The following is a 23,467-nucleotide window of genomic DNA, read 5'->3' as shown; positions in this document are numbered from 1 at the left end:
GATGGAAAAGGAGTTGAGGCCGTGGGAACCAGGAAGACTGGTTAAACTAGGCCCGGGCCATTCTGATGCGTGAAATAGGAGGCAATCCTTAGTCACAGATGGAGATCACGAGAGGTAGAAGGGTTGGAAACAGGGTTTGTGGAGAGACAAAAAGGACACTGAATCACAGAGCTGAGCCAGAGAAGAGGTGCTGTCGAATCCTAACCATAGAGAAGTCCCAAAGAAAGCCCCGTCAAATCCTGTGGAAAGAGATTGCAAAAAGAAGTGAGGTGGGGTAAGAGACGAGTATAAGAGAACATAGAAGACAGCCACAGTCAGGCAGCACCTTGTCCCATCTTCTGGCTTCCTGATGGTGTACGTCCTGCCTATCTTGCAGCCCTGTTATAAACCATTGACTAATAATTGATTGATTCCTAATTTGCCTAAAGTCCCACTCTTTAGTTTTCTATCTATACGCTGCTTGGGAAGTCCTCTGGGAGTAGGACTGATAGCCACTTGGGTGGTGATGTTGGGACAGGGCTTCCACACACAGTCCATACGCCAGGCTAGGTGGTTCTAGGGAAGACGGTCAGAACTATTCTACAGCCCTTTCTCCTAATTTTAATTTTAGGAACCCTGAAAGGTAGCTGTACCTCAACTTACTACACAGGCAATTATTTCAATGTACAGAAAGAGTTAGAAATTTCATTTTGGGGCAGCCCCGGTGGCTCAGCAGTTCAGCGCCACCTTCGGCCCTGGGCCTGATCCTGGAGACCCGGGATCGAGTCCCACATCGGGCTCCCTGCATGGAGCCTGCTTCTCTCTCTGCCTGTCTCTACCTCTCTCTGTGTCTCTCATGAATAAATAAATAAAATCTTTAAAAAAATTTTCATTTTGTTCCTCATTTCACTGTGATATGCATGACATCGTCAGTTCAGACTACACTACTGAGTTTTAGAAACATTATACCAAGCCTTGCAAAATGAGACTGTGAATTGGTTTCCAAGTCTTCTCTGGTGACTTGGGTCTGAGACACGAAACCCTCACTAGCAACTAGCACACGGATAGGAATCTCGGAGGGGGGCAGGATTAAATAGACACCAGTTCTAAATAGCAGAATCTCAACAAAATTTCTCTTATACTTTCTGACTGACCCATGCTTTGTATTTTCACTGGTGGGCACAGCATTCTTGACCCAGATCAGATCTATGATCCTGATTCTTGAACGGCTTGGCAGGGAGACAGGCCCAGCCTTTCCCTCAAGGTTGCAGATATGCTACAATATTTTCACAGACCAACATTGGTTCAGGTTGGAGGGGCAACACGAGTTTTGAGTTCCTGTTGTTGCCGAAACGTCAGAGGCACATTTGTCTGACCTTTGACCAGGCTTCAAGACCGTCTGTCCCCTCCAAGGCAACTTGAGTGAAGAGCCATTACCCAAGAAGGCTGCAAATGACCAGGTCCACTGCAGAAGTTATAATACTCCCAGCTGAGGGTGTGAGGACTATCACTTCACTGAAGACTCTGAGGTCAGAATAGGGAGAAAATATCAAGGCTATGATATGGCTTTGGGATTGACAGCGGACTCTATCTACACTGGGGTCAAGGCCACATCCCTACCTGTAGTGGGAGCTAAGTGCTACTGTCAGTCATCAGGGGATGATGGATCTATCAGACCACACAACAAACCCGCAGATGACTTGGCACAGAGTTTCACCATTTCCATGCTGGCTGCCAGGAAGGAGTAAGCTCTTCCTCCTTCAGAGCTCTGAGCCCAGTGTGGGTGGAAGAAACCTTGTTCTCAGTTTCCCATATCCTAGCTGAGATACAGTGAACCTTGCTGAAGACTCCACTGATGTTAAGAGAGGACCAGAGGCTACTTACAGTATTTGCTTGCTCCCTCCTATCTTCCCTCCTCTCCATCCCAAAATCACTGCTCAAATTCAAGCTTGCATTTTCTCTCCTCTCAACTCCTGCAGCCACTTCTCCATTTGTTTCCCTACATCCTTCTGTCCCCCTCATGCCATCCTGGTGACTGTGTCTGATCTCTTTAAAATTCATCAATGTCCTCAAGGAATGGCCTTTCTAGACTCATCTCCAACCTTATCTCGTGGCATGTCTTCAGGGCATTTCCACACAGTAGATGATGAGGTCCAGGAGAGCAAGATTATCTCCTCTGTTGAAGTTGCTCCAGCAACTAGGGTAACACAGGGTGTGCAGCATGTGAGCCTAGAGAGCTGTTGGTTCTATTTCCTTTAATTGCTGTTGTGGTTGGCATAGCTCTGGCTTCCTGTGCTGATGGGCTGATGGAGCCAGCCACATAAAAGGTAAGTAACAATAGGAAAAAAGGCCCTTTTCCACTTTTACTCTGGAGGCCTAGATTTTTAAAAAAATATCTTTTTGGTTTTAAGAATATGCAGTTTCTTGGGAGAATTAAATGTACCAAAGAAATTGGAACTTCTTAAGTGTAGGCTAAAGGGAGACTCATTATTATTTACACTACTAAGTGAAAACTGTGCCAATGGTATTTTCTTGGTGACTGGAAAAGGTCTCTAATAAGACTTGTGCTTTTCTGAAAGTTTTTTTTTTCAACAGGATGATTATGTCCCACTGGGCTAGACAGTATTGTTAATTGTAACAATAAGATCCACGAAGGAAAAAAATTGCAAAAATGTTCAGATCAGGAAATGCTTAAAATGTTTCCAAAAAATGTTTATCAGGAAATGTTATTCCAGAATCAAAACATTTCCTGCCTTACAATTACACTATGGAGAAAAATCATGTGATGTGATGCCAGTTATGGGATCTTATAAAAAAGAATTTTTGTGATGGGGTATATATTTTTTTTACAAGAATTCATTATAAGTAACATGAATGAAGTGAGAATTGCCCAGAATCATACTTTCCAAAAAGTTTATTATTTACATAAAAATGTATGAGCTTTATACCTTATAGAAAAATACAACAAAAAAAGTGGAAATTCACCAGTCTCTCATCAGTCAGAGATGAACACTCTTAATACTTCAATGAACTTAATTCCAGGCAGGTCTTGGTGTAAATACATGCATTTGTGTCCAATCGTATGTGAATAATTTTAATGATATGTATATCAGCAATATAGAATAGATATTCTCTATATCTATACCGAACAGTATATATATCTATACTGTTCTCTATCAGTAAGTCTGGATCTGAAATATTAATATTCATAATCGTGCCTATGTGTCTCACGTATCCACTGAGACGTTCCAAGCTGGAGTAGCAGCTCTCCAAACATCAAGTCCTCCTGTGGTATATGAAAAAAGCTGGGGCCAGAGGGATGGGGGAGAAAAAGGGGGGCACTTGAGTAGGTAGAGGGATCTGTCTTGGAAATTACTTTCCTCATATGTGTCTACAGTCAGGACCAGTTATAAGCCCACCCTAGACACTGCCAAATGAGAACGAATTGATAAGATAGGGTCAGTCATGCTGGGATTTCTTCTCTGCGACTGATTGCACTACTTCCTAAACAAAAACAGGGTTCTGTGAGCAAGACAAAGGAGATGAAACACAAGAAGCAAGTTTAAATCCATGAATTCACAATGATACCAACATTTGGTTACTGTTGGAGCACGCTGGTGAAACAACTCATTATTTTGAAAACTGGCAAGTTAAGAGAGTCATGTTTGTCCTGTATCACTGGGAAATCAAGTCATTGAGGAAAGTATGGCTCCTCTATAGACGTACATATTCCAGCTAGTAAATGAAGAAGATATGATAAGAGTTAGGATTTCACCATTACTGAATGGTGAACATGGACTGAATTACATTAGTATCTACTTCAGCAGCCCATATTCAGTACAGTGTGGATATGGGCATTGAGTATCAACAAATACTGACACCGCGGAAACAATCTAACATTCCTTCCCTCCTGATGGAAGGATACAACACCATCTAAGAAGTCATCTTGCCAAAAAAGTAAAAAATAAAACCCGAATATAATCAAGGTTCTCAATTACTAATTTATGGGAAATATATGGGAACTGCCTTCTGGAAATTGCAGGTTTTGGAAGATCTAGAGGACAAAGAACCTGGTGTCTCCAAAGGAAACAAAAGGTGCTGGAGAGTTAAACTTAAAAGACACATCAACCAATTGCAATGTGTATACTTTGAATTCCAAGTCACTCAAACTGATAAACAAACCAACCCATAAATGGTACTTGCAAGGTAATTAAAAAGCTGAACTCTGAAAAGGATCCTTCGTGATCAAGGACTTAGTGTTAGTTTTTCAAAGTGTCGTAATAGTATTTTGGGTGTTTTTTAAAAAGAGGTTCCTTATCTTTAGGAAACATCCATTGAAATATTTACCGATGAAATGATAAGATGCTTCAAAATAATATGGTGGTGGAGAGAAGTACTGATAAGACAAGTTTGGCTGTGAATTGCTAAATAGATGAAGCTGAATGACTGTTTTTGTATATGTTTGAAATTTTCCCTAAATAAAAAAAGTACAAAGATAAAGGAAAAGAGGAAGAAAGAGAAAGAAAGAGAGGGTAGCTTTGAGGTGGACTATCAACAGTATTTGCCATCCTTTAACCAGTTGGTTATAGTATATGTGACTTTGCTGTTTTTCCCAATTATAAAAATGCTATACATCTTTCTGCGTTTATCTTTTCATATGAATAAATTCCTAAAGCTGGGATTTTCGAGTCAAAGGACAAATTTAAAACCTCTCACTAGTTGTGTGACCCTAGGCAAGTTAGTTAAGTCTCTACTATTTCATCTGTAAAACAGGGCCAAAATTAAGTTGTGGTTTATCGTAGGGACTAACTTAAGATAACGTGCTATGAAGAGGACAACTCAAGAAAGCACTCAAGGAATTATTGCGAGTTTCCTCCTCTGCCATCACTGTCCCCTCCACATATCCTTTGTGCTGCTTGTTGAGCAGCTCACAATCCTCAAGCACATCATATTCTTTCCAACGCTTCCTTTCCCTAGCATCCCCACTCCTAATGTCTGTCTCTTAGCTAACTCGTGCCCATCCTTAAAACTTAGTGCCGAAGTCTTTTTCCTTTGGGAAGCCTTTCTCGACCTCCTCCTGGGAGTCTGTTGTTCTCTCATTATTGCCACAATAACATGTATCTTATCATCTTCATTGCTTTATATCCTGGTACCAGGCTGGGATACAGCTTGCCATATGCCATGGTGAAGAGGAAGTGTCTGGAAACCACAGTATGACTGATCTGTCTCTAAAGCACGCAGAGCTGGGCAGTGCTGCTGCTGTGCCTTCCGCACCAGAGCGGCCCGGGCACACTCGCTCCCATACAACTGGGAGTAGCCAGGACCCCAAGGAGGGTCTCCTGTCCCCACTGAGGAGAGGCAAAGAAGGAGGATGCCACATGGTATCTACGGCATTATAGTATAACACTCCATCTTCCCCGCCCCCATGGGCTTCAAAGAGGGGCTAATATTCCTGCAAGGTTGCCCTTAGACGGAGTCAGAAAGTCTTTTTTTTTTTTTTTTTTTTAATAGTAACCTTGCTGTATTGCTGTATTTCTCAGCTATGGACCTGTAGGAATCTAGGTTCTGATAGTAAGGACATAATCTGGAATATTTTTTTTGGAATATTTTAAAAGAAATGATAAATGATGAAATAATAGACCAAAAGAAACACACACACACACACACACAAATATCTGTCTAGTATAGACGCTATCACTTCTGTCCCGACCAAGGAATTTGCTGTGTTTAATGGTCTCCTTCCCCCTTTCCCTTCCTCTCCCCCTTTTCTCTGGAACAGCTCCCCTCATTCAGACTCCTGGCCCCCAAACAGTCCTTTTCAACCTTCAGCTTCTGGCCCGTTAGTTTTCCCAGAGTTTGGTCAGCTGATTCAATCCAAGGCTTTGCTTTATCTTAGTGTTTGCAGCACATTATTATCTTAAACACAGTGAGGGAAGGTGGGGGCAGGTGCATCGGACCTCCCCATACTATTTTTGTGACTTCATGTGAACCTATAATTATTGTAAAGTAAAAAGTTAAAAAAGAATTTCTTCCTCTTAGAAATTCTATGAGAAATGCTTGCACCTTCTCATCTTGTGCAAGGCGTTCTTGTTATCATTCATTTGATGGATACTGAGATCTTGGTGTTTGTCCTATGAGTGAGATGATGCATTGGAAAAGCACTGAAACTATGAATCCGAAGATTTGAGACAAATTACTTCATGATCTGGGCATCTATAAAATGAGGATTTACATTTAATCCCGCAGCTTTAGAATAATACAAAGAAACATTATAGAAGTCACCAACTCTGTTCTGGTCATTCATGCTATAATCACATCTTAAGTTCTCCATTAGCAACATGTTTCATGGTAGAACCAGGAGAAAGTCTATGCTATAAAATGTCTTATTGTTTTTTATCATTTAGGAATAATCTTAGGACCTTTAAAAAGTCCTAAGAACTTCAGGACTTTTAAAAGTTATTTTATTTTTAAAGCCACTGCAATCTTAGAATACTAAGTTGTAAAGGAGCATCATACCTGCAGGGGAAGAATTATTATATGGGTTGATTTGTAAATTATGCATTACATTCTGTACGAAGGTTGTTTTCTATAATTTTGCTCTCTAAACAATGACTCAAAGTTCTTAAAATGCCTTAAGTACAAGATAGTCGGGATAAAGGAAAGAGGTGGCAGGAGAACTTGAGTGTTTGAATTAGAAAATTCCTGTTTAATGAACCAGCTCTAAACTTGTTTAATGATGAGTTTTAGCTTTGGTGGTGATCAAAGGAAAAACCTTTTCCTAAACAGAAAGATAACTCAGTGGATTTTTTTTTTTTTTAATTAAGTGCAGACTCAGTGTTCTGCAGCTTTGCCACAAGGAGAGGAAGCCTGAGAGAGCTAAAGGTTATAAGAAAAGGTGACTTAGAGCCTTTTGGGATTAGGTTTCAAGGACTCTTAATGGGTCGACTTACCCAGGCAGTCAAGCCCAGGAGAACCGGCACCAACAATCCAAAATGAGAGTAAACCTTGGAGTAAGGCTCATGTTTAGGTCTCAGTGAAGTTTGGAAGCAAATTTGAGGAACTTAAGGGCATGTAATCAATGTAATTTGATTCTACAAACATTTATAGGGATTTTATGGCACACAGAAATCAGGCATGATCTGTGCTCTCAAGAGTCTCACAATCTAGTGAGATCTAGAAATCACCAATAGTAAAAGGAAGGTAGGTTTCGTGATCATTCCACCGTTTCTTACTACTTTCCTTAGTCCCTCCACCTTCTCCCTGAGATACATACTGTGACAGGAGTTCCTCGGAATTAGCCTTTTCAAATAAAAAACGCAAGCTGTTCTTTCAATTATGGTCACGTTGTTACCTTTTATACTAAGAGGCCAAAAGCGTAACTGATGGTTTCCGGGGAAAAGCTGGTTTTAGGCAATGCCATGCACGTAAGGTTCCGGCCCCGCTGGTGACTTATAAACTCAAGTAAATGCAAGCCTCCTCCTGGGTTTTAACCGACTATCCTGTGGCCACAGATGCGCCTGCGGACTATAGTAGCTGCAATAAAAACAGCGAGACACTCTGGAAGGATGTTTCCCCAGTGGATGACAAGCCCAGACCAAATACAACCGAAGTGGTCACTGTGGGGTGGCCTCTCAGTCTATCTGCCTGGGCTTTCTGGTCAATCATTTAAACACTTGAACCTGTGTCCTCCTTTAAAAAAAGAAAAAAAAAACAACGTAAAAGCATTCAGCTAACCGCACAGAACAGTTAGCAGCAGTAGCTGTGGAGCATTTTACCCAAACCCAACTCAGGTGAACGAGAGTGTAGGAAAGGGGAAGAAATTTCCACATATTTTACAGCTCTGGTGCATTCTGCTAAAAGCTACGAGGCCAACAGCAGCGCAGGGTCACACAGGCACTGCTGAGTTAGTACAGGGATAGTGAGGTCGGCCCAGAAGCCCTTGCTCCAGGGCAACTCCGGGCACCGCTCCAGACAGGTCACGCATCATGTCATCATGTCAACATTCCGTAGTTATCAGAAGGGGCCAGGGCCGGGGCCCCACAGCAGGGGGTGAGGAGCAGGGGAACCCCCTGTGAAAACAGGGAGGGCCCCCAGGGACAGAGCAGGGAGGACCTCTAGGAAGAGAGTAGGGAGGATCCCCAGGGATGGAGCAGGGAGGACTCCCGGGGACGGAGCAGGGAGGACCTCGGGGACGGAGGAGGGAGGACCTTGGGGACAGAGGAGGGAGGACCTCGGGGACGGAGGAGGGAGGACCTTGGGGACAGAGCGGGGAGGACCCCCAGGGATGGAGTGGGGAAGACCCTGGGGGATGGAGCGGGGAGGACCTCAGAACACAGCCGTGAGGACCTCCAGGGATGGAGCCGGGAGGACCTCGGGGACGGAGTGGGGAGGACCTCGGGTACGGAGCGGGGAGGACCTTGGGGACAGAGCGGGGAGGACCCCAGGGATGGAGTGGGGAAGACCCTGGGGGATGGAGCGGGGAGGACCTCGGGGACGGAGCGGGGAGGACCTCGGGGACGGAGCGGGGAGGACCTTGCGGACAGAGCGGGGAGGACCTCGGGGACGGAGCGGGGAGGACCTCTAGGGACGGAGTTGGGAGGACTCTAGGGGATGGAGCGGGGAGGACCTCCAGGGACAGAGCGGGGAGGACCCCGGGGGGACGGAGCGGGGAGGACTTCCAGGGACGGAGTTGGGAGGACTCTAGGGGATGGAGCGGGGAGGACCTCCAGGGACAGAGCGGGGAGGACCCCGGGGGGACGGAGCGGGGAGGACCTCGGGGACGGAGCGGGGAGGACTTCCAGGGACGGAGTTGGGAGGACTCTAGGGGATGGAGCGGGGAGGACCTCCAGGGACAGAGCGGGGAGGACCCCGGGGACGGAGCGGGGAGGATCCGGGGGGACGGAGCGGGGAGGACCCCGGGGACGGAGCGGGGAGGATCCGGGGGGACGGAGCGGGGAGGACCTCGGGGACGGAGCGGGGAGGACCCCGGGGGGACGGAGCGGGGAGGACCTCGGGGACGGAGCGGGGAGGACCCCGGGGGGACGGAGCGGGGAGGACCCCGGGGACGGAGCGGGCAGGACCCCGGGGACGGAGCGGGGAGGATCCGGGGGGACGGAGCGGGCAGGACCCCGGGGACGGAGCGGGGAGGATCCGGGGGGACGGAGCGGGGAGGACCTCGGGGACGGAGCGGGAGGACCTCCAGGGACGGAGGAGGGAGGACTCTAGGGGATGGAGCGGGGAGGACCTCCAGGGACAGAGCGGGGAGGACCCCAGGGAAGGATTGGGGAGGACCCCGGGGGGACGGAGCGGGGAGGACCCCGGGGACGGAGCGGGGACGGGCCGCAGCACAGGATGCCCACGCGCGCCTCAGCCTCCCGGGCCGGGCACCTCGGAAGCGCCAAGCCCGCGGGGACGCCGCGGGGGGAGCGGGGCGCAGGGCGGGGGCGGCCGGGGCGGGCCGGGAGCTGCGCGGGAGGCGGCGGGCGCAGGGCGGGGGCGGGAGCGGGGAGGGGAGGGGCCTTGCGCCGTGCCGCCCCCTCCCCGCCGCCCCCGCCCGCCCCCGCCCGCCCCAGCCCCGCACCCGAGCGCGAGCCGCCGAGGCCGGGCCCTCGGGGAGGCGCCAGGCGGTCGCCGCGCGGGCCCCGGCGGAGCAGCGAGGGCGGCGGAGCAGGCGGGCGGCCGCGGCTCGGGCTGCCGGAGGTAGGGGGACCGGCGGCGGCGGCGGTCCGCAGGGGGCGCGGCGCTGGGGGCGGGCGGGCGGGCCCGGGCCCCCTCCCCCGACCCGGGGCGCGGCGACCGCGGACGAGCCGCCCCCGCCCGGGCCCGGGGCCAGGCCGAGGCGTCGCCGCGCGTGCGCACAGCCGCGGGCGGGGGCGGGGCGGGGCGGGGGGGCGGGGCGCGCGCGCTGAGCCCCTCCCCCGGCCGCGGGCCCGGCGGCGCTGCGCGTGCGCGGAAGGTGCGCGGGCCTCGGGGCGCAGCGGCCGCGGGGCCCGGGGCTCGTCGTGGCTGCGGCGGTGGCGCGGGCCTCGGGTGCCGCCTGCCCCGCCCCGGCCTGCGCCCGCGTGGGGCGCCTCCCGCGTTGGTCCCTGCCTCCGCGGCGGGGGGGCCCGGAAAGCCTCCCCCGCAGCCCCGGGCCCCGCCCCCGCCCCGCCCGGGGTCCGCAGAGGAGGGGCGGCCCGGCTCTCCGGGCGGGGCGGGGCGGGGCGTGGCGGCCGCGCGGGTGCGAGGAGGCGCCCGAGCCGCGTCCGAAGCCGGAAGGTCCTGCCCTGCTCGGCCCCGGAAGCCGGAGGCTTCAGCCGCTGCGAACTTTGCAAGCGCGCCCCGCGGCCGCAGCTGGAAGGCGAGTTCGCCGCGGACTTGTTGTTTCCGGGCTCGGGGGAGCCGCACCCCGGGGCGCCGCGGAGCGCGGCCGGGACAGGCCGGGGCCGCCGGGGCCGCTCGGCGCGCGGTGCAGGCGGCAGGGGTCGCGCGCGGCCGGGGGGCGACGCGCCTCGCGGGCCCCCATCCCACCGCCCCCGTGCACGGCTCTCGGTGCTCCCGCCTTTGCACCTCCCCGGACCCGGCCCGGTTCTAGGAGCCTCCGGGCTTTGCACCTCCCAGGACCGGGCCCGGTTGTAGGAGCCTCTGGGCTTTGCATCTACCCAGACCCGGCCCGGTTCTAGGAGCCTCCGGGCTTTGCACCTCCCAGGACCGGGCCCGGTTCTAGGAGCCTCCGGGCTTTGCACCTCCCAGGACCGGGCCCGGTTCTAGGAGCTCCCACCTTTGCACCTCCCAGGACCGGGCCCAGTTCTAGGAGCTCCCACCTTTGCACCTCCCTGGACCTGGCCCGGTTGTAGGAGCCTCCAGGCTTTGCACCTCCCCGGACCCGGCCCGGTTCTAGGAGCCTCCGGGCTTTGCACCTCCCAGGACCGGGCCCGGTTGTAGGAGCCTCTGGGCTTTGCATCTACCCAGACCCGGCCCGGTTCTAGGAGCCTCCGGGCTTTGCACCTCCCAGGACCGGGCCCGGTTCTAGGAGCTCCCACCTTTGCACCTCCCTGGACCCGGCCCGGTTGTAGGAGCCTCCAGGCTTTGCACCTCCCAGGACCGGGCCCAGTTCTAGGAGCTCCCACCTTTGCACCTCCCCGGACCCGGCCCGGTTGTAGGAGCCTCTGGGCTTTGCACCTCCCAGGACCCAGCCCGGTTCTAGGAGCCTCCAGGCTTTGCACCTCCCAGGACCCGGCCCGGTTCTAGGAGCCTCCCACCTTTGCACCTCCCAGGACCGGGCCCGGTTCTAGGAGACTCCCGCCTTTGCACCTCCCCGGACCCGGTCCGGTTCTAGGAGCCTCCGGGCTTTGCACCTCCCAGGATCCGGCCCGAGCCTGGCCTCGCCCCCTCCTGCTCCTTGGGCCAGTTTGGTGACTCCTGAGGCTGCTTGGAGTGGTTTTTGACCACGTCACTACGGTGCCTGGTCCTCTTCCACGATGTGCTGATGCAGGCATTTGGGGGCTGGAGTACAGAAGCTCTTCCCCGCTGGGGAGCCCGAGTACTCCAGGTGAGAGGTAATCTGTTGCCCGGGGCATTAGGCCATGTGCGTGGATACGTCAATGGATCCATACCTACAGGTTACTCAGTAGCAGGTAAAGGCAAATGTGTATCCTACATTCTTGCCTACCCCAGTTCCACCAGGCCGGCCTCATTGGGCTTACTGGGCTTACCACGTGGGCCTCCACCCTAGGGCGAGGCATTTGCTATTTTTTTTCCACGCTCAAAGCCCATTTCCCCCCTCACCCAAATATGTATGGCACCTGTCTTAATTCAAGGCTCAGAGCAATTGCCATCACTTCAGAGAGGTGACTCAATCATTTAAAACAGCCACTGCTCTCCTTCCGGCCTCTTACCCTGTTTGTCCGATGGTATGTATTCGCGGGTGTAGGCTCTGTCTCCCCCATATTCAGAGCACAGGAAACATTTGTTAACTGCATAAATGAAGCTGAAATCTGACCGCAGATATAGTTTGTACTGAATTCTCAATGTGGATCCGTTTATTCATTCAACAGATACTGAGTGACTGCTTTGTATCAGGTCCTGTCCAGGTATTTGAGATCTGTCAGTGAGGGCAGCCCGGGTGGCTCAGTGGTTTAGTGCTCCCTTCAGCCCAGGGCCTGATCCTGGAGACCAGGGATCAAGTCCCATGTCAGGCTCCCTGCATGGGGCCTGTTTCTTTCTCTCTCTGCTTCTCTCTCTCCCTCTCTCTGTGTTTCTCTCATGAATAAATAAAATCTTTAAAAATAAAAAAAAGATATGTCAGTGAACAAGAGAAACAAAGATCCCTTCCCTCTGGAGCTTACATTCTAGAAAAGAATGATTGACAGTAAACATATTTGGTTACTTATCATTTAGAAAAGTATAAGTGCTATGAAAAGTGAAAAAGATGAGCAAAAAAAAAAAAAAAGGCCTGAGGGTACAGGTGTGGGTTGCAATTTTATACAGCATGGTTATGGTGGATGTGAAGGATAAACTGAAGGCGATGGTCAAGACGGAGAACTCGTTTTTCGAGTTATCTTTCTGGGATAAAATGCTCCTTGCTGTCCTTCACTATAAATTGGATGGGGGCCCACAGCATGACCCTTGTGACAAATAAAACCCAATTTTATAGTATGTAAGTAAAAGATGTTTTTTTTCCAAAGTGAGTTCAAATCATTCAGAATTGTCCAGTTTAACTGAGCATATGAAGAGACTGGGCTCTTGCGTGGAGGAGTCTAGCCAAAGGGACACTGCAGATGTGCTGAGAAAAAGTGTATGATTTTCTGCACTTTGCAATTGCCCTTAATGTCTCTCTGTGATTGACTAGAGAAGTTGTTTTCTAAGTGTGGGCAGTTGCCTTTCTTGATTTGAAACTATGTTAAGGTTCACCTGGTATGATGTCATGTGATAAGGAATTAAATTATTGCCCTTAGAGATTTTTGAGTGAACCAGACAAGACTTCCAGAAAGCAGCTGGATAGTGAGGACCAGTTTTAGAAAGTAAAGTATGTTTTCTTTTGGGCCCTTTACTTAAGTAGATTACAAACAATATGTTTAAATATCAAAAATGATTAATCTGGAACTATACATGTAGGGTGCCTGTGGGGTTTGTCTAAGCCTTTAGGAGTTTGTATTTAATTTTGGCTTTATCACTTGTTAAAGTGAAATTAAAATGCCCCTAAGATACCACTACTTTTGAAGTTTACTGGAATTGAATTAGTATGAATCAAAATTTGACCAGACAAGAGAGGTTTGAGACCAGGGGTGGAATTATCAGGGTTGCAGAATGACATCAAAGACTCCTGTTTGGGGCTGAAAATAGAGGACTTCATGGGGATATTTACTTCAAAGGAGCAGCTAGTTTGCCTCCGTGAAAGGGATATTTATAGTGTCCTTCAGTGGAAGGCAGATACCCTTCTCACTTTCATTATCTAGAAGGAATACGTGTCTAGTTCCCATGGTGATCCCATCTTAACAGTGTGAGAATCTTTCAGAAATTTAAGGCTTAATAGTTTTTTTCAGCATTTATCTGACACTAGAGTGTGTGCCTTAAGTGTCTTGCTAATCTGACCTTAGCTAGCATCTATTATGTATATTCTCCGTGGAAGACATTTTGAGCTAACAAGTAGCAGTGGGTGACAGATAATAAGTAAATTGTAAATAATGATATTATAGTATGTTCTGTATTGCCTTGAATGTATATGACACTGAACAAAACAAATCCCGAATGCAAACAAGCCTATGATGCTGAAGGAATGTTTATGTTGTGGGACAAAGATCTTTCAGCTAGGATTCTATTTCATAGGCATGTTAGGATTTTTTTTTTTAATTGTACTAGATCTATAAGGACCTAAATTTCAAATGGACTTACAAATGTCTCCAGTACTAACTCATTTTAGCTAGTTGAACAACATAGAAACATTCATATTGTTTATGTTTTAAATATTTTTCATATTTGCAAAAAGGCACTTTTGCTGTATGTGGTTGAAAAGGCTCTGATGAGCTCAGTAATCTTTTCAGACTACATATAGTTTTGCTTAGAACTGAAGATCTGCCTCATTTCTAGGTGAAATTTGGAAACCTTTTTAAAAACATAATTAAAATAGCAGTGTTGTTTCTGTGTCCTAAGTCAGTTTGATTCTTATCATAAGCCTGACAATACCATTTCTTTTGAGGTTGTACCTTAGTTTTAGTTGTGCGTTTCAGTTTTTCAGTTTTGACCATCCTGTTTATAATTGTCCCACATTGGTTAGCAGCTGTGTAGGTATTTTAATGGTATTTGTGGTAGGCTTATGATCTCTCATTCAAAGTAGAGGTAAATTATAGCTGTCATCCTTTTTTTGCAAGTGATAATTGGGATCATGTTTTCTTCTATTTTTCTCATTCATAACTTACAGAGGACATACCATTCTGTGGTTCAGTTAGCATATAATTGGGAACCATCATTACTGCATTGACATTTACTTGGTCTGGAGCTCATTAATACACCGGTGCTGTAAACTGTGTGCTGGCATCCTAAAAGACGTTAGTTTTCTTTAATGTCCTATTTCTTTGTTAATAAAAGCATCACCAACTGTGTGGTCCAGATGGGAGAATTTGTTTAAAGCATTGAGTTCTATATTGCAAGAGAACTTTTTTTGTATATTATATTTTTCAAGCATAGCTTTAGCGTTGATCTCATATTATTAAGTTGGATTAAAAATATATATATGTATACAGCATTGGGTTTTCGTTGCAGAAATTACTTTTTTTTTCACTTTTTTTTCAGGGATTACTTCTAAAGAATGGATATTAGCATTTAGAAGCTCCTAGTTAATTGTAAAATACCAGTTTCCATGGAAAATGTTTTGCTCTCATAGATACAATGTGTCTAGTTTATTAGTTTTTAATAAAAACTAACAAGTGCTGTTGTGTTGGGGTAATGTTGACACAAGCATCTGGGAGGTGGATATCCTTTTGCTCCATGTTATTTTGTTTTTTCTTTTATGCAAATTTGCTTTCAGCTTAGTACCTACTGCAGGCACCAAATTAACATTTGTTGAATAAATTAGGCAAATGAATGTAGATCCTCTAATCAGCTTAACTCTTTATTTGGGTCAGAGGTATTACCAAGTAATATGACACATTGTCCTGCTAGCAAACATGGTGATTAACATTGATTACCAACACTAATATGTAGAGGCCGCTTACTATATACTTTGTGTAGGGAGCTGAATTATTTGACCTGTTCTTTGGGAGGATTAAGAATTGCTGTGTTTTTCATGTTCACTTATCAAAAGACTGTCTTCTTATCCATCAGTCTCCAGCTGCGTAGCTATTAAGAATGTAGGGAAAACTCTCAAAATATAATCTGTAAGAATAAGGAGTTCTCTGTTCCAAACAGGGATAACTTGGAAATAAGTTGTTGAACTGTACAAGTTTAAGAAAACAGATATAATAGGAAATGTTGAGGGGGGGTGGTCCAAGGTGTTGGTGTAGGAAGATCCTGAACTCCTCTCCTTCCACAGACATACCAGATCTACAGCTGCATATGGAAAAACTCCCTCTGAAAAAGACCTGAGAACTAGCTGAATAGCTGCTTCACACAAAACAATAAAAGGGCCGCTATGGGTGGTCTCACCAAAAACCCCACTGCCAGAGTAACAACCCACAGCTGGGAAAAATCTCACAAATCTGGAGCTTCCTTAATGAATGAAGGGTTTGTACCCCACATCAAGCACCCCTGGGACCTGCAGTGAAGGATGAACTCCCCAAACAACTAGCTTAGCAGACCAATGGCTCTCACATCCAGGAGACTGAAAATGAAAAGGCTGTAGAGAACAGAGATATTTCTCTTAAAGGGTTTGCATGTAAACTCACTTGCCCTGGGAACTGGCACAAAAGCAGCAGTTTGAAGAGCATCTAGACTATGTGTGAAGATATATTTTCTAACCTTAAAGCATCTGCTGGATGCCACAGGCAGGAGACTGTTGGGACTGTCTCTGTGGACAGGGGTGCTGATGGGTGCCATTTTTGCATTGTTCCTCTACCTTGATACCATGGGTAGGCATGCTTGTGTTGCTGAGTTCCACAGGACTGTAATGAGTGGAGAGACAGTTCTTGGTAGGCTGTCACCCCCAGGGCACTGTACAGACAACGGGCTGGAACACACCCCCAGTCTACTTGTGAAAAAAGTCTATTCACTTGCCCTGGCGCTTCAGCCCAAGGGGCAGACTTCAAGTCTACCACACATCTAGAGGCTACAGAAGTGCTCTCAGGGGACATAGGCTGGAGGATACCATCTTTTTGTCTTCCCTCAGCCTCACTACAGTTTGCTAGGACCCCCCAGAAAGGAGCTTACACACTGGTCTGAAGCCCCAGTTTTTGCAGCTGTCACCAGGGAACACTGCCAGATTGCCTGGTCTAGAGGTCAACAGGGTGTATGCTTGTGGTCTCAAAGTAATGGTCAAAAAGATGTTCACCAATCTTGAGAGAAGAACGAATGAATACAGTGAGAACTGCAACAAAGAGAATATGTAAGAAAGTACCAACTGAAGTTACAGAGTTGAAGAATATAATAACTGAACTGAAAAATATACTAGAGGGGGTTCAACAACAGACTAGATGAAGCAGAAGAAATGACTAGTGGCTAAGAAGACAGGGCAGTAGAACTTACTCAAACACAGCAAGAATCTCTCAACAAAGTAGGTATGGAGGGAATGTATGTCAACATAATAAAGGCTATATATGACAAGCCCGCAGCTTATGTTGTACTAAATGGTGAAAAGCAAAAGCTTTTTCTTTAAGATTAGGTACAAGGATGCCCATTTTTATTCAACATAGTGTTAGAAGTCCTAGAACAATTAAGCAAGAAAAAGAAGCAAAAGTATCCAAATTGGAAAGGAAGATGTAAGCCTTTCATTATTAGTGACATGGTTTTATATATAGAAAACCCTAAAGACACCACCAAAAAACTTTTTTTAAAAACTTTTTTTTAATTCAATAAAAAATAAATGAATTCAGTGAAGTTGCAGGGTATAAAATCAACCTACAAAATCTGTTGCATTTCTGTACACTAACAACAAACTATGAGAAAGAGAAATTAAGAAGATCTCACTTACAATTGCATCAAAAATAATAAAATACTTAGGAATAGATTTAAGCAAGGAGGTGAAAGACTTACATGCTGAAAACTCTAAGATTGACGGAAGAAATCGAAGAAGACGCAAGTAAATGCAAAGATAGCCCATGTTCATGGACTGAAAGAATTAATATTGCTAAAAAGTTCCTCTTACCCAAAGCCATGTATAGATTCAGTGCAATTCCCATCAAAGTCCCAATGGCATTTTTCACAGAAGTAGACGAAATAACCCTAAAATTTGTAAGGAACCACAAAAGACTCTGGATAGCCAAAGCCATCTTGAGAAAGAAGGACAAAGCTGGAAGTATGATGCGTCCTGATATCGGACTATATTATGAAGCTGCAGTAATCAAAACAGTATGATATTGGTATGAGAACAGGCACCTAGATCAATGGAAGAGACTAGAGAGCCCAGAAATAAACCTATGCATATATGTTCAATGAATTTACAACACAGGATGCAAGAGTATACAATGGGGGTGAGGACAGCCTCTTCAATAAATGGTGCTGGGAAAACTGGACAGCTACATGCAAAAGAATGAAACTAGATTACTTATCTTACACAACACAAAAATTAACTCAAAATGGATTAAAAACTGGAATGTAAGGCTTGAAACCGTAAAACTAGATGGAAACATAGGCTGTAAGCCTCTTGACAGTAGTCTTGGTGCTGCTTTTCGGATCTTATTTCTAAAAGCAAAAATAAACACGTGGGGCTACATCCAAAGAAAAAGCTTATGCACCGCAAAGGAAACCATCACCAAAATGAAAAGGCAGTCTACAGAATGGGAGAAAATATTTGCAAATCCTGCATCTCATGAGTTAGCATTCAAAAAATACAAAGAACTCCCTCAACTCAATAACATAATCCAATTAAAAATAGGCAGAGGAAAAAAAATAAGCAGAGGATCTGAATAGATATTTTTCCAAGTACAGATGACCAACAGGAAGAGATGCTCAGCATCACAAATCAGGGAAATGCAAGTCAAAACCACAGTGAAATGTCCCGTCACACCTGTTTGAATGGCTATTATCAGTATGCCAAGAAATAACAGGTGTTGGCAAAGTTGTGAAGAAAAGGGAACCCTTATGCATTATTGGTGGGAATGTCAACTGGTGCAGCCACTATGGACAACAAAGGTTTCTCAAAAAATTAAAATCACATGTGATCCAGTAATTCCATCTCTGGGTATTTACTGAAAGGAAATAAAAACAGTAATTTGAAAAGATATATTCACCCCCATGCTCATTGCAGCATTATTTACAATAGCCATCATATAGAAACAACCGAAGTGTCCGCGGACGGATGAATGGATAAAGAAGGTGTGGTGTGTATATATATACACAATGGGATATTACTCAGCCATGGAAAAGAATGCGATCTTTCCATTTGTGACAGCATGGATGGACTATGATAAGTGAAATAAATCAGAGAGGCAACTACTGTACAATTTCACTTATATGTGGAATCTAAGAAACAAAATGAAAGTCATAGGCATGAGACAGAGTGGAGGTTGCCAAGGGTAAGGGCGGTGGGGGAAGGATGAAATGGGTGAAGGGGCATGGGAGGTACAGACTTCAAGGTATGAAATGAATAGGTCAAGGACACATGGTGTGCTGCATGCTGACTATAGTCCATAATATTGTAGGTGCCGTATTCGAATGTTGGCAGCAGAGTAGATCTTGAACGTTCTCATCATAAGACAGAAAGAAAAAATTTCTTGTAACTTTTTATGGTGATAGGTGGTGACTAGATTTATTGTGTAGGTCATTTCACGGTGTATACAGATTTGGAATCATTACACTGTACACCTGAAACTAATGTTGCGTGTCAGTTATATTTCAATAAAGTTAAAAAGAAAATAACAGAAATATTACCAGCATATAACCAGTGTGACTCTGAAAACCAAATCAGATTTTGTCGCTTTTCAAAACCTCACCTCAGAACATTACACCACATAGATCTAGATAGATTTTGTTCTAGGTGTACTCAGCTCACTTCTTCATTTTCTTCAAGTCTTTCCTTGAAGATCATATACCTAGGGAGGCTCTCTGGCCACCCTGTTTAAAGTCGAAAACCTTTAACATCAACCTTCAAGACTTACTCCTCCTTATCCGGCTCCATTTTCATTTTTGTGTCACCATCACTTTCCAATATGCTGTATAATGTATCTATTATAATACGATTTTTGGTTTCCCACATTGGAATGAAAGTTGCACAAAAAGCAAAAAGAGAAAAAACAAATGTCCTACACAAAATCACCTTGGTTGTATATTTGCTTTTGAAAATTCCTCTTGCAAAAACTTGAAACATTGGCCCCGTGAGTATACAATTTAGATTCACTAAAGGCAGTCTTAGACACTTTTTGATATGAATTATTGGTTATGTGCCTGAACCAAGTTGTAAGTCTGAAAACACATGTGAGGGGGAAAAAAAACCCCAGTAAATTAACACATAGTGAGTATTGAATGGAATGATTTTAAGCTGAGACACCATCACTGTGAAGATCTCCATACAGACGCCAGCCTCTGCTCTGGGTATATAAGAAATATTGCCCTCCTGTCTTGACGGGATGAGCACTGGGTGATACACTATATGTTGCAAGTTGAACTCCACAATTTTAAAAAAATAAAAATAAATAAAATTAAAAAAAAAATATTGCCCTCCTGTGCAGAAGAGGAGGAAATCTATAAGCAGTTTTATTTTTTAAATTTCTGCCTTTTTCAAGTTTCTATTTAGATTCTAGTTAGTTATTATACATGGTAATATTAGTTTCAGGTGTAGAATTTAGGGATTCAGCACTTACACAGAACACCCGGTGCTCATCACAGTGCCTTCCTTAGTACCCATCCCCTAATTCGCCCCATCCCACCGCCCACCTCCCCTCCAGCAGCCCTCAGTCTGGTCTCTATAGTGAAGAGTCTGTTTTCTGGTTTGCCTCCCCCCACCCCACCGCCCTTATGTTCATCTGCTTCGTTTCTTCAAATCCATTATGAGTGAATCATATGGTATTTGTTTTTCTCCGATTTTGCTTAGCATAATACTCTAGCTCCATCCATATGGTTGCAAATGGCAAGATTTCATCCTTTTTATGGCTAAGCAATATTCCGTTGCATATATATACCTCCTCTTGTTTATCCATTCATCAGTCGATGGACTTCTGGGCTCTCCATAGTTTGGCTATTGTTGACAATGCTGCCGTAATCATTGGGGTGCACGTTTCCCTTCGAATCAGTATTTTTATATCCTTCAGGTAAATACCTAGTAGTTACATCAGTTATGTATGTTGAAAATACCTACTCCCATTCTGTGGCGTGTTTTCCTTTGTTCGTCTTTCAGTATGCTGTATTTTGAAGTTTTGTGAATTTCTCCAGGCTTTTCTTTGCAGTTTATGCTACTGTGTCTTATTTAAGAAATCGTTCCCTGCCCTGAGGTCACAAAGATGTTTTTTGTGCTTTCTTCCAAAAGTTTGAAAGTTTTGCTTTTTTCACGTTTCAGATGGCTTCCCTTGTGTTTTCTGTGTTGACACGAATTAAAGTGTTCTTAGTATGTGGGGTTTTTTTTTTTCATGTGTGTTCAGTGTCCAAATTGTTAAGCATGGTCTCCAAGCTTACAAAGTATAATATCTAAAGGTTATATTTTACATTAGCTTTTTAATAATGGAGCATCCATAAAAAGCATGACTTTTTAATTAATAAAACTAATACAATATTTGAACTATATACTTCTCAGATAAATAATGGCTTGTTAAAATTGCAAGATGGTATATTCTATTCCTTCTCTCTTATTCTCTTAGTAGAATTTATGTGTTTATGTTTTTCAGTCACATTGACTTTATGCTAGAAGACAACTTACCAAGGATCGAGAAGGAACAGAATTAAAGATGACTGAATACGGGACTCCAGAAATTTAAGACAATCAGGTATAAAAATTTTTGGATGGAACATTCCCAACCAGTCAGTATAAAATAAAACTGGAACGTTCACAGGAGAACTTAAATACAGGGGAGGGTCTAGAAGAGAAGTTTTGAAATCAAATACTGTGGCTCTAACCCTGACTGGTTGGTGATGGTTGGTCAAGTTTTTGAAACATGTCCATAAAATGGTGGCAATGTTTGTATCTGTTTCTTTTGGCCACTGTAAAGTTTAATGAGATGATATAAGGCGCTTAATCGGTGGTACAGAGTAGCTGTTTATATTAACTGTTACTGTTGCTATTGTTATTTATAACTCATGGATGTGGTATTCTGTATGTATATTGTGGATTTTTAGGAAGTATATATTGATATACTACTATAACATTGATATTAATAATAGCCTGGTCGGGGCGCCTGGGTGGCTCAGTCACTTAAGTATATAACTCCTGATTTTGGCTCAGGTCATGATCTCAGGGCTGTGAGATCGAGCCATGTGTCGGGCCCCGTGCTCAGCACACGGAGTCTGCTCAAGATTCTCTCCCTCTTCCTCTGCCCCTCCCCTTTTCCTTCTGCTCACACTCTCTCTGTCTCTCAAAAAAAAAAAAAAAAAAATCATAGCCTGGTGAAATCATGTGCACAACACGATAAGATAACTATAATCCTTACATATATTCCATAAACTGCATTCCTCAAGTGGTGCAAATTAGAGAAGCTGGTTTTCTCTATTATGTTTGATCACATTGAGATAATTTTAGAAAAAAAAATCCAACTACTTTCCATAATGCTGGAGAAGTCAACAGTTTTTTCATAGTACTGTACAATAGTAATTATTCTTGAATAATTTTTAAATCTTCAGGAACATTTTGACCAATGAAGGTGAAATTATATTAATTTTATGTTTAGTCTCAATTGAATCTTACCAATGTTATTTCTTCAAATATGGTAATTTCAATATTCTATTCATGCAATTATGTCTTGATTTGATTAGTCAGACACAATAGCCTGTGTTCCACCATTCTAATTTTTAAAGAGTTACTGTACTTGAAATTGATTTAAAGACACTAAAAAGAGCTATTTATTTTCCTCCTTAAAAAAACAGGATTAAAAAAAATTTAAAAACCATGGATGGTATTTAGTTGATTAAAATTAAAAAAAAATCTCTGTTAACTGATCAGGAGTGATTTTCAGGATATGTTGTTAAGTGAAGGGGAAAAAAAAGCAAATTACCAAAGAGAATATATAAAGTATGCTATTTTTGTATAAGGAGGAATTGGGAAATAAAATTACAGACATGTATCTGCTTATTTTTGCAAAAGGAAATAGGAAGAATAAACCAGAAACCAATAGAATTGGTTACCTACCAATTCCTACCAATGGTAGAGGAATGGGGTGAGAAACAACAAGCCAGGATTACTGTTCCAGGATCTTAGTGTATTAACAGGATTTCTCTTCTCCTGGCAACAAAAGTGGCCTACGGTACAATAAAGGGCAGCCACATCTCTTCTTTGGTCCCCTTTCCTCCAATTTCCTTTTTTTTCTTGCCTTTGACTTCCCTTCCTCTACTTTTTTTCCTTTTTCCTTGTCCCCTCTTTTTATTTTTTATTCTAGTAAATGTGGGATAGATATGGGCAATGTCATTCCAGTTAGGATGAAATAAAAAAAAAAAGAATCCTCAATGCCAGCAGTCTCCAATATGCAAAAAGCTGTATTCAAAAAGTGCTTTCAGCCAAATACATAATATTGTGTTCTTCTCTGAGCCATGTCCTACGGTGGTTATAGTCACGAACGAGCCATGGTTGCCTCTCTTCAAGAGCTTGCAAATTAACGGAGAAGACCGATCATGTAGGAATAACCACCTAGGGATCCCTGGGTGGCGCAGTGGTTCGGCGCTTGCCTTTGGCCCAGGGAGCGATCCTGGAGACCCGGGATCGAATCCCACATCGGGCTCCCGGTGCATGGAGCCTGCTTCTCCCTCTGCCTGTGTCTCTGCCTCTCTCTCTCTCTCTCTGTGACTATCATAAATAAATAAATAAATAAAAATTCTTAAAAAAAAAAAAAAAAAAAGAATAACCACCTAATTTTGAAATTATCTTTCCATATTGGCAACTAGATCAAGTTTATAAAGTGATAAGTGAGAAAAGCCTAAGTGATTCTTTTAAAAACAAGTATATCTTTTGCAAATATTAGAAGTAATGATTCGTGGGGCGCCCGGGTGGCTCAGTCGGTTAATTATCCGACTCTTGATTTTGGCTCAGGTCATGATCTCATGGTGGTGAGATAGAGCCCTAGGTTGCTCTCTGTGCTCTGTGTGGAGTCTGCTCTGAGATCCTATCCCTTTCCCTCTACCCCTCCCCCTGCTCACACTCAATAAATAAATAAATAAATAAATAGATTTTTAAAAATTGATTTGTATCGATCGCCATAGCTTGAGCTATAATTATTCTGAATAT

General features: G+C 44.8%; 1 protein-coding gene across 3 annotated transcripts in view; it reads left to right on the top strand.

The window, feature by feature from the left end:
• Positions 1 to 9,541: 9,541 nt before the first annotated feature.
• RCBTB2 (RCC1 and BTB domain containing protein 2) overlaps positions 9,542 to 23,467 on the top strand; it is a 40,393-nt gene continuing 26,467 nt past the window's right edge. For 2 of the 3 annotated variants that reach the window (XM_041731109.1, XM_041731108.1), the window contains exons 1-2: positions 9,542 to 9,678; positions 20,925 to 21,023. The gene's annotated coding sequence lies outside the window, so the exon portion shown is untranslated. The remainder of the gene's footprint in view (positions 9,679 to 20,924; positions 21,024 to 23,467) is intronic. The other variant, XM_041731107.1, reaches the window with a different exon arrangement.

This window comes from Vulpes lagopus, chromosome 16 (genome assembly GCF_018345385.1).
Source record: "Vulpes lagopus strain Blue_001 chromosome 16, ASM1834538v1, whole genome shotgun sequence".
Lineage (NCBI taxonomy): Eukaryota > Metazoa > Chordata > Mammalia > Carnivora > Canidae > Vulpes > Vulpes lagopus.
Note: the sequence above shows the minus strand (reverse complement) of the source record. Positions and strands in the feature narration are given on the sequence as shown.